The 10,931-nt window shown below is 38.0% G+C and overlaps 1 protein-coding gene across 31 annotated transcripts in view; it reads right to left on the bottom strand.

Annotated features, from left to right (window-relative positions):
• The window catches only part of PTPRD (protein tyrosine phosphatase receptor type D), a 2,142,161-nt gene that overhangs the window by 1,492,021 nt on the left and 639,209 nt on the right, over positions 1-10,931 (bottom strand). For all 31 annotated transcript variants that reach the window (XM_034663855.1, XM_034663876.1, XM_034663861.1 and 28 more), the window contains one exon: positions 1,223-1,331. The gene's annotated coding sequence lies outside the window, so the exon portion shown is untranslated. The remainder of the gene's footprint in view (positions 1-1,222; positions 1,332-10,931) is intronic.

Raw genomic sequence — 10,931 nt, forward strand, 5'->3', positions numbered from 1 at the left:
AGAACAAAAACGAAAAAATCATATAGGTGTCTTTCCTTCTGCCTCTTCTACATAAACACACAAATGTTATCTTAAAGACATTTTAACCTGCTTTTATAAATTTAAAAATATGCCTATTCCTTCTTTCATAAGTATTCTAAATCACTTTAATAGTTCTATAGAATTTCACAATTTGAACAAAAATCTATTTTATAATTAAATATCTTGGTTGTTCATCATTTTCATTGGTATTAAGACAGACTATGAGAAACATCCTTTTCTCATATCTTTTCAGATATTCTTTATTTTTTCCTTTACATTGTCACTAGATACAGAATTGCCGTGACAAAAGGAGAATTATTACATATTTGGTAAGTAGACTAAGTACTTACTGCATATTCTTTACATATTTTTGATAGTGCTTGTCCTTGTAGACTTAATTAGCTTACCTTCTTTATTAATATTTAAATCTGTGGAAGGCAGAAATTAAATGTGAATTAAAATAACATGTGTCTTGGCCTAGTATGTAAGTCTTGCAAACTTAAAAAATTAAGTTGCGTAACATTTGTCTCCCATTACTTAAATCTATAGCCTATTCTACTCAGCCCACATAAGCTTCATATTGAGGTCCCTATGTGATGCATACCTTCTGGCTTATGAATTCATGAACGTACATACTTGGAGAATCATAATTAGAATACAGGTATGTCTGACCCCTACTTCTGATCTCTTGTCATTTAGAAACCAGAAGTCAAGGAGTCTTTGGAATTACTGGATTATCTGCCTGCTCTAATTGCATAATTTTGGAAGCGACAAAATCTGGAGTCCTCAAGGCTAACTCAGCCCTCCTGTGCCTGTCATTAAGAAGTCTACAGAACAATGTGTCAATTTGCAATGCTTAATGATAACTTTGTTCCCACTTTGGTCACTTCTGGAAATAGGCTTCCCTCCTTAACCCCCAAACACTATGAAATTTCATCTAGCTTTCTACTTGTAGTTCAGGCATTTTGACACCCAGTTCAGAAAGAAATCCCATTCATAGTTACCTGTTTGACCACTTAAAGAGGAAAAAAATATATTCATTGACTTTAAAGTACGAAAGAATTTTACAACTACAATATTTTGAAGAAATGCAGTAACCCAGTATTTTGAGAGGGTAAGAATCTTGCTGGAGTTATCTTCTGAGTTCCGTAGGTAAGAGTCAGAAAGATGCACCCATTATGACTTGGAGAACTGTACTCACCTAGAACCAAAGCCCATCACTTCCTTCAATGCTGGTGCCAAGATGCTGTCAGTCAGACACCCTTAACTGGAGTATCACTGGCCAGGAACTGCTTGTTTTTTATTCCTACCTGGAACAAAATACAGTGTCAGTCATTTTTTTTTAATGTTCATTCAAGTGCAGTAAGATATTCATTATGTTATCTTTCCTTGTCACATTAGACACCCATGTATCAGAATGTGCAACACAAAGAAAAGAAGTGTAAACTCTTCACCTCTATCATTTATGCCACAATGATTAAGAGAGCAGCTGTTTAAGTCAAAGGGACCGTCTATATTTTATCTCCTATAAAACCTTTTTTTTATAAAAGATTATTATTTCAGTGCCATCATTCTTATCCATTTGCTTTAAGTAATTGTGTTAATTTATGGGGTCATTTTCTATATATTGTCCTTGGAGACTGTAAATCAAAATACCTTAAACCCCACAGAATATGTTAAAAATATTGTTTCCTGAATTTTTTTAACACCATCAAAAGAAATCTCAGTAGGAACCAATTTATAAAAGATTATTATTTCAGTGCCATCATTCTTATCCATTTGCTTTAAGTAGTTGTGTTAATTTATGGGGTCATTTTCTATATATTGTCCTTGGAGACTGTAAATCAAAATACCTTAAACCCGACAGAATATGTTAAAAATATTGTTTCCTGAATTTTTTTAACACCATCAAAAGAAATCTCAGTAGGAACCAATTTAGTAATGCCATAGTTTTATGCCTGTACTAACTACTTTATATTCTTCAACTTGTGAGACACTGATGAGGAACACAGATGCTTCCTCAAATGCACCAGAGTGTTGCTACTATGAAACATCAGACGAGATTAGAGCTTTTGACCAGATGATGGAATCATAGACTTAAAAACAAAACAAAACCTCAGAGCTGGGCTGTATGAAAGGGGTGTTACGGTCCTTTACTTCTCACAATTGGAGCCACTTGATCTTCAGCACTCCCAGCCTTGCTCCAGCCTGTTTCCTTAAACCACAATTGGGTGGTTTAAGGAAACATAAGGAATCCAACAATATGACCTTCTTGTTGCAGTTCTGTCCAGGCAGCTCATGTGTTGCCTTTGCCTTTGTATCCCTCTCTGGCCCTTGGAGCTTGACTCTGAACTGAATCTCATGGTAGGGATCCTGTTATTTGCTGACCTTCCTCCAGAGGCTTACCGGGTACCTTCATCCTCAGGACCAGTTGATACGCCCTACTGTTTGATCCACTTGCCAGGGGAACCTCTTACCTCTTGTGCTCACTTTGCATTAATCACTTGTTTGAATCACCCCTTGATATCTGGTACCACCCTCTCTGAATGAACAATGTGGCTCCATGGACTTCAACACAAGCAGTGAAATCTATTCCCTTAAATCCTAACCTTTCTGGTGCCAAGCTCTGAACCACTTCTTTTGTCTCATGTTGCTATTAAATTTAAGAGTTTTTCTATACGGTATAATATAAAAGGTACCAGAGAGACCCACTTCAGTTCTGTAATAGAAGTCAAATCTTATGAGTGAATATTGTTCTTTCCTTGTAGCCTTCTTAAAACTCAGATTTTTCTCATCTCACTCTGGAATCCATTTCATCCCCTTTATTTCTTCTGCTACTTCCACAATAAGCTTTCATTAGCTCTCATTCAGATAATAACAATAACTTCCTAAATGTCGGTCTAGTGCCAACTGAAAACAGATGGCACTTTCAAATTAGAATAATTGAGGAGAGTCTAATAAAGAACTCATTACAAAACTGTGGGCTGTATGTAGGGAAACCACAAGGGAAGGTGCCACCTTGAGCCTGGCAGAGACGAGGACAGGGAGCAGTTACCGCCATCTAGGAGTCAGACGTATACAGAGGGTCCCCTGTGCAGAAACAGTGATCTTCAGTTGGGAGTCCCAGGTAGCACAAGATTCCAGGATGTGAGGGAGCCCTAGGATAAAGCACTCTCATCTTCTCCTTTCTCTCTGGTTTTCTACCTATCCTACCCATGGGACAAACCACCCTGGACTTCCAAGGTGACATAGTCTCCTGATGAACTCCATTCAAACTAATTTCCAGTGTTAGAGAGTAGGGTGGAGAAAGGTAAAGAGCGAATCTGAAAGGAGACTAGAAGAAGTTCAGCAAACACTTATTCATACTTCAGAGCATGGGATTTGGAATCAAATTTAGGTTTGACTCCTGTCTTTACCCATGTGTGTAACTAGATACATTTTTATAATTCTTGGTATCATTATCTGTATGATTCAGATAACATACTTCAGAGTTTTGTTGTTAGAATTAAATGGCATCACATACCTAGTATATACATATGTACTAAGTAGTTAGTATTAGCCACAGTGGCAGTAATTCCTCTCAAAATGATAGAAATCCATCTTAAACACACTCTAGCCACACTAAACTCTTCAGCACTTGTAATGGACAGTGTATTTTCAGATCTTTCGCAGTGCTCTTCCCCTTCCTCAGCCAAAGAATCCCTACTCATATTTTAAAATTCATGAAATGATCTAAAGGTTCTCTTCAATTTCAGTAAAAGAAGATTTTTTTTGGGGGGGGGTCTTTCCATTGAACATATCATTCTGCAAAGTAATCAGAGTACGCCATCTTCCTATTTGACTATGATTTCCTTACAGGAAAGGTCACTTCTCACAGATTTGCATCCTCAGAAGGTGGTTCGTTGCCAGGTTCTTAGTAGATATTCAGTAAACATTAAGTCAATAAATGTGTATTACTAGAGAAAATCTGTTACAATGTAAGGAAAAGTCTGTCAACTTCTTTCCTCTTTGCCCAAAGGGCAAATCAATTGGTAACATGGTAGGTGGTGGGAAGTGAGATTATCATGGAAAGTCAAGACAACAACAACAACAAAAAGATACCAAGGGAAACTCCAAACAGCTTTGCAAGTTCTCCCTGGGATAGCCCTGCTGGACACGTCACCTCATTCATTTCAAGACTGCCAGACATATTAGTACTGGTTGATTTCAAGCAGATAATTAGTAACTTAAAAACTAACTAGGTAACTGAATACAAATACCTTTAAGTATCCGATGCATTTAAGTGATACAAGTTGAATTGTCAACATTTCCTCAATGACTAACCCAACATTTCCCCCTGCAATTTAAAATACATATATTTATTGTTTTGTGAATAGGTAACACATTTGCATGAATCTAGGCCTCACAAAATGGTATATTTTTCTGTCACCCTTTATGTCACCCTTGCCTCCATCCTCTCCTCATGCCACCTTCAACAAGACCAACTTCACTGGCATCTGAGAATTCTTGCAAAATTTCCTTCTACAAATACACGGGAGTATGCATATTATTCCCCACCCCACCCTCATTTAAACAAAGAAAAAAGACTACATTCTTTGTCCACTATTATGGGCCTTGCCTTTCTCCCGTCCCAAGGAAACTAACTTAGAGGTCCTTTTATATTAGTAAATAAACAACATCTTCCTTGTAGTCAGCTTCATGTCTTCCTATTGTTCTGATATACCTGAAATTATTTAGTTATACCCTACGATTTTTATTTTTCAAAACTTTCATTATTCTTGATTTAATATTTTTTTTTTTATTTATTTATTGACAGAGATAGAGACAGCCAGCGAGAGAGGGAACACAAGCAGGGGGAGTGGGAGAGGAAGAAGCAGGCTCATAGCACAGGAACCTGATGNAATGATGTAGGTTAAATATGCCCTTACATCAGTTAAGGGATATTACGTATCTTTCTGTGTGAAACTTCTATTAAAATCCTTTCCAATTTTTAAATTTCAAGTACAATTTAATGCATTCTNTAATGATGTAGGTTAAATATGCCCTTACATCAGTTAAGGGATATTACGTATCTTTCTGTGTGAAACTTCTATTAAAATCCTTTCCAATTTTTAAATTTCAAGTACAATTTAATGCATTCTTTCTCATTCTATTGCTTTCAAAATGAAGCAGTCATTAACGACATTAGCAAAATTCCTTTATGTTAATGTTTTTAAAAGCTTGTGTTCCCAAGCTCCTGGCAATCTTACGCTGGCAGCTAAACCTCACAACGAGGTCCCACAGCGCTCTCTGGTGGCAGCCTGCTCCATCGCATCTTCCCTGCATTAACTTTTGGGGCAAAAAGGATAGGTAGATAAAGCTTGTTATCAAACTCTTCCTTAACCTTTAAGCCTAGCCTTAGTCTCTTCACCCCGGAGACAATACGGACCTGCACCCAGTCTGAAAACGAGGAGATATTAGAGCTACTTCAGCCCTCAAGGAACCAAGTTTGTGCCTGCAAATTAGTGGGTATCCTAATAGGCAGGATTCATTTCTTTTTTAGTAACCTTGCCGCCCACCCCGTTGCTGTAAAAATGGCTCTGGAGTATCTTGTCTGGTCTTGGGCTGCAGTCCAAGGCTTGTTCCAGGAAGTCAGGCTCTGCTTCACCCTGCCCTGTACATCAATGAAATCAAAAAAGCTATTATCATCACTCTTCGGAATTCCAAGAAGTATCACAAAGTCGGTTCAGTCAGAAGCCTGAAATTCCTTCATTCCACAAGTATTTCAAATATTATAAACACTGCTCTAGGCACTTGTGATTACTTTCAGTGAACAAAATATACCAAAAAAAAAAACCAAAAAACCAAAAAACAAAAAACCACTCTGTCTTCTTGGAGCATATCTTCGAGTTGGAGGATGCAATCAGGAAGAGTGTAATTAAACAAATAACATGTTTATATTGAAAGGTATGGGTCTGTGAAACTATGTGGGGCAGGAGGTGGAGAGAAAAAGAAATAATGGGTAGGCCTCTTTGGATGAAGATTTGAAGGTGTGGAAACCATGTGGTTCACAGGAGGAGAAATCTTCTAGAACACAATAGTCTTAAGGCCATGGTCCTGCAGTGGACACCTGAAAGATGCCTTTTCAGGATTAATAGATCTTTTCACCCCTCTGCTGGGAGTGCTGCCAACTGCCAGCTCTAATCTCATCTGGAACTGCCTAAAGCTGGCCATGCTGCCTCACCAAGTCCTCACTCAAATGCAGCCTTCACCCAGTTACAGACTTTGAGCATGAAGGTGTGGCCTAGAGCCGCAGAGCAGGACAGCTTCCTATGCTGTTGAAAGAAACCTTTGTTGAGGCTACATTGCAGCCCATCTTCTGTTTGCTTATCCTTCTTTCTCCCCTTCTCTTTTGCACCAGTTGATCCCAAAGCACTCTCTATAAACATCCTGCATGCTAATTTCTGCCTCCACCTGCTTTTATCTAGAGCAACAAGGTAACCACTGTGCAGCTCATAACTTGATACAGCTACTCAATTCTTTTCACAAACTTCTGTTGACTACCTACTATATGTTAGCACTGATTTTGATGTTTAGAATACAGTAATGAAAAAAATGCAATTTGTTCATATGTAGATTATAGCAGAGAAGACAAAAATTATATGTGTATATACATATATATATATACACACACTTTATATATCATTAATAACAGCTAAGGAGAAAAAACAGTCAAAGTGTAGAAGAAATGTGTGGGAAAGGTTGCAGTTTTAGACATGGGACTGAAGTACATCCTTACTAAAGCCATATTTGAATAAAGATCTGAAGGGAATAAGGGGGTCAGCCCTGTGGGTACATGGGAGGAAAATGTTCCAGGTGTAAGCAACATGAACAACAAAGTCTGAGTATATTTGCTGTTATTGTTTTAGAAAAAAGAGCAAGACACTAAGTTAATTTGGAGTGAGTTGAGAGAGAAAAGTAAGAAGAGCTCAGAAAATAATGAATCTGAGGTGCCTGGGTGGGTCAGTCATTAGGCATCTGCCTTTGGCTCAGGGCGTGATCCCAGGGTTCTGGGATCGAGCCCCACATTGGGCTCCCTGCTCCGCTGGGAGCCTGNGGGTGCCTGGGTGGGTCAGTCATTAGGCATCTGCCTTTGGCTCAGGGCGTGATCCCAGGGTTCTGGGATTGAGCCCCGCATTGGGCTCCCTGCTCCGCTGGGAGCCTGCTTCTTCCTCTCCCCTCCCCCTGCTTGAGTTCCCTCTCTCACTGGCTGTCTCTGTCAAATAAATAAATAAAATCTTTAAAAAAGAAAAAAGGAAAAGAAAAGAACAAATCTGAGAGTAATCATCTAAAGTTTACTATAGAAATTAGACACAAGTTTTTATTCCTAATGAGATGGAAAGCCAATGCGGGATTCAGGGTAGATAACAGACAGAACCACCTTGCTGAATGTTGAGAAGAAACTGAAGTGTGTTAAAGTCAGAAGCAGAGAAATAAGACTATTGCCTCGATCTAGGAAAGACAGGATTAGGGCAGAAACAGTGGAGGTGGAAAGAAATGGTTAGAATATGGCTATGTTTGAAGATAGAAAAGATAGGATTTGTAAACAGATTCCATGTGGGGTGTTAATGAGAGAGTTAAAGCTTAGCTCTATGGTTTTGGATCTGAGTGAAAGCAAAAGTAGAGTTGGCCTTAACTCAGAGAAGGAGGACCACCAAAGCTTAGGGGGATTATCAAGAGATCCATTGTGGAAATGTTAGTTTGATGACGTTAGTTTCATTAGGCAATCAAATGAAGATATCAAAAAGGGAGCTGGGTATTGGAGATCCAGGGGGAAAAGTGTGGCTGGAAATGTCAATTTGGAAGTCATTAGAACACAGGTGATATTTTTAAAAAGCCCTGGGATCCAGTGACATCACTGAAGGAGTGAGTCTGTTTGGAAAGTTCAGAGGTTTAAGGACTGAATGCTTGGGTACTTCAACTATTAAATACCAGCAGATGAAGAGGAGACAGCAAAAGAGAATGAAAAGGAATAGCTACTGAAGTATGCAGGGAAATTAGAGAGGGGTTCCAGATGTCAAGAGAAAACAGTGGTTTGAAGAGGAGAAAACGTTTAATTGTATCAAGTGCTGCTGGTGAGTCAAGCAAGATGAGGACCAAGAGCTGTGCAGTGTATTCGCAGCATAGAAATCATCGATGACCAAGACAAGATTTGTTTCAGTGAAATGGTAGGGGAGGATGCTGGAATGGAGAAGCCAAGACCTATGTGGAGGGGAGACACTGGAGAACATATGATATTTTCATGTGCACATTTATTAAAACTGACTAGATTTATGTCAAAAAGCCTACCTTAATTTTCAAAAGGTCATAGNAACCTTAATTTTCAAAAGATCATAGTGAGAGAACATGGTCTATAGGACTTCAAAGAAAATAAGTTGAAAATCAATACCAAAAAGATACAAAATTCACCTATATATCTGGAAACTTAAAACCACGTTTAATAACCCAAGAAATATTAGTTTAAATTTAAAATAATAAAATCTGAATGTAACAGAATTACTTCACATTAAAACTTGAGAAGCCCTTTAGAGCCCTTATTCTTTCTGTCATGCTCCACTTCCACAGGCTGAGTACTGCCTCTAGCAAAGTATGTAAAATAATTGGTCACGCAAACAAAATCACTATCTTATACCCCTTTTCTAAGATAATTTGACTATTTGCTCATCTTCCCCACTGGACTGTGGAAAGTTTAAGTGCAAGCATTTATCTTGGAAATCTTCAACACTTGCCAAAATACTTAATAAGTGTGTGGTACTCAATGAATGCTTACTTAATCAAAGGATGAGGTGAATTTGTGGACAATTAATGGTCTTACACATTGATAAGCATAACTGAGGGATGTCCGAAGCTGTTTGTCCAAAGCTGGATTAGTAAGTGGCATGTCAGACTCAGTTAAACTGTGTGGAATTCTTTTTTATTTGCTCTTTTAACCATCTGCAAAAATAAATATGCAGAAACAGCTCAGGGTTGAAGAGCTGCTTATCAGTCCCCAAAACAGATCCACTCCTGAGGCTTGCCATGACCTTCTTCCTGGCTCTTACTGAAGCACTCATCTCTCGACACACTTTTTCCTTATTGTAGGTCTCCAAGCTGCTCATCCCAAAACCTCCCACACAAATACTGGCTTCCTGGAGTGTAGTTTGAGCAACGCAAAGGCTGGGAAGGTTTACAAATTTCATAAATCCACTAACACAGTAATAGACACCTAAGCTGTAAAGTCACAAGCATTGTTTTTTCTTCAACCATGCCTGAAATATCATAAAAAGGTTTTCACAATAAAATCAGAAGTAAAAAGTCATACGTATTTCTCTGCAACATAAAATATATTTTAATTGAAGCAAAATGTTCTGTGAAGCAGAACTGTGAATATGCGCTGACTCATTATCATTTTTATAATGCAAATGACAGACTGAATAATGATTATATATATTAAACTCCTGATTTTGTTGAGTCATGCATATAATTCTATTTGCTTGTGAAAAACAAAATTAAAGATTTTTTTTAGCCCAAGAACCAAGAAATACAAAATAAATTATCTTTTTTCTAAAAAATAACTTGGACGAGCTGAAATTTGACACTTTTCTTTATTGTGTATTTCTACATATAGAAAAGGATTGTTCAGCATGGTGAGCAGTTCAGTGATAACAATATGTCGTTAAGCTTTCAACAAGGTACCTTGGAATATAATGGTAAAATTTAGGTGTCCAAATCCTTTGCTAGTTATATTTGACATGTGCTCTCTAGATAACAATAAAATTGAAAATACTATAACATGTAGGTAGTGAGAGGGCAAGTTAGATTTTCATTCTGACTCTTGGTTCTAAAGATTAAAATCCCTAAAGTTAGCAGTATTGAGAATATGTCATCTTCCAAGAGATCTTTTCTTCCCTTAACATTTGTGGAACTAGATAAATTAACATCGCAGATAAAGATAATTTGTGTGATGTGACTATCAAGGCTATTTTATTAAATTGGCTATATCTGAGAGTAAATCTCTCTCTACAGAGAACACATCAAAAATGATGACAATAAGGGAGAGGATCATTAGGGAGCCTCATTACTCTGGAAGGAATCTATGAGTTTCTTTGTTGGAGGAATAACCTGCTTGCAAAAGATCACTATTTTTTTTTCTTCTTCTCGACTTTATCAAGAAACGGGACAGAAGGAGAAAACAGGCAAAATGAAAAGAAAATCTAGAGCACAAAGTTACCTAGATGTTTACTGATGATCCTAAAATGTGTTATTATTTGTTTGATTGGTGTCGACTTCAGCATTTAAGACTCTATTGAAAGTCATCTTCTTTGTAAAGATGAGGCTATCACCCTCAAAGTTCAGTTAGTTGTTCCATTTACTTATAAATTGTACTGTCATTCTCTATCAATTCTTCTCTCTCACTATATTTTAACTTTAAAAAAATAGTCATGCAGGGGCGCCTGGTGGCTCATTCCGTTAAATGTCGGACTTCTGGTCAGGTCGTGATCTCAGGGTCCTGGGATTGAGCCCCACGTTGGGCTCCGTGATCAGCAGGGAGGCTGCTTCTCTCTCTCCCTCTGTGGCCTCTCTGTCTCAAATAAATAAATAAAATCTTTAAAAATATATAGTCATGGGGCACCTGGGTGGGCAGTTGGTTGGGTGTCTGACTCTTAGTATGGGCTCAGGTCGTGACTTCAGGGTCATGAGACCAAGCCCTGCATCAGGCTCCATGCTCAATGTGGAGTCTGCTTGAGACTCTTTCTCCCTCTCCCTCTGCCACTATCCCCCATGCTTTCTCTCTCTCTCTAATAAATAAATAAATCTTAAAAAACAACAAAAAAGTCACTATCTTCCCAAATTCAATCAAGGTACTCCAAGAAGGATATGCATCTCTTATC

This window comes from Ailuropoda melanoleuca, chromosome 7, assembly GCF_002007445.2.
Source record: "Ailuropoda melanoleuca isolate Jingjing chromosome 7, ASM200744v2, whole genome shotgun sequence".
NCBI classification, from domain to species: Eukaryota; Metazoa; Chordata; class Mammalia; order Carnivora; family Ursidae; genus Ailuropoda; species Ailuropoda melanoleuca.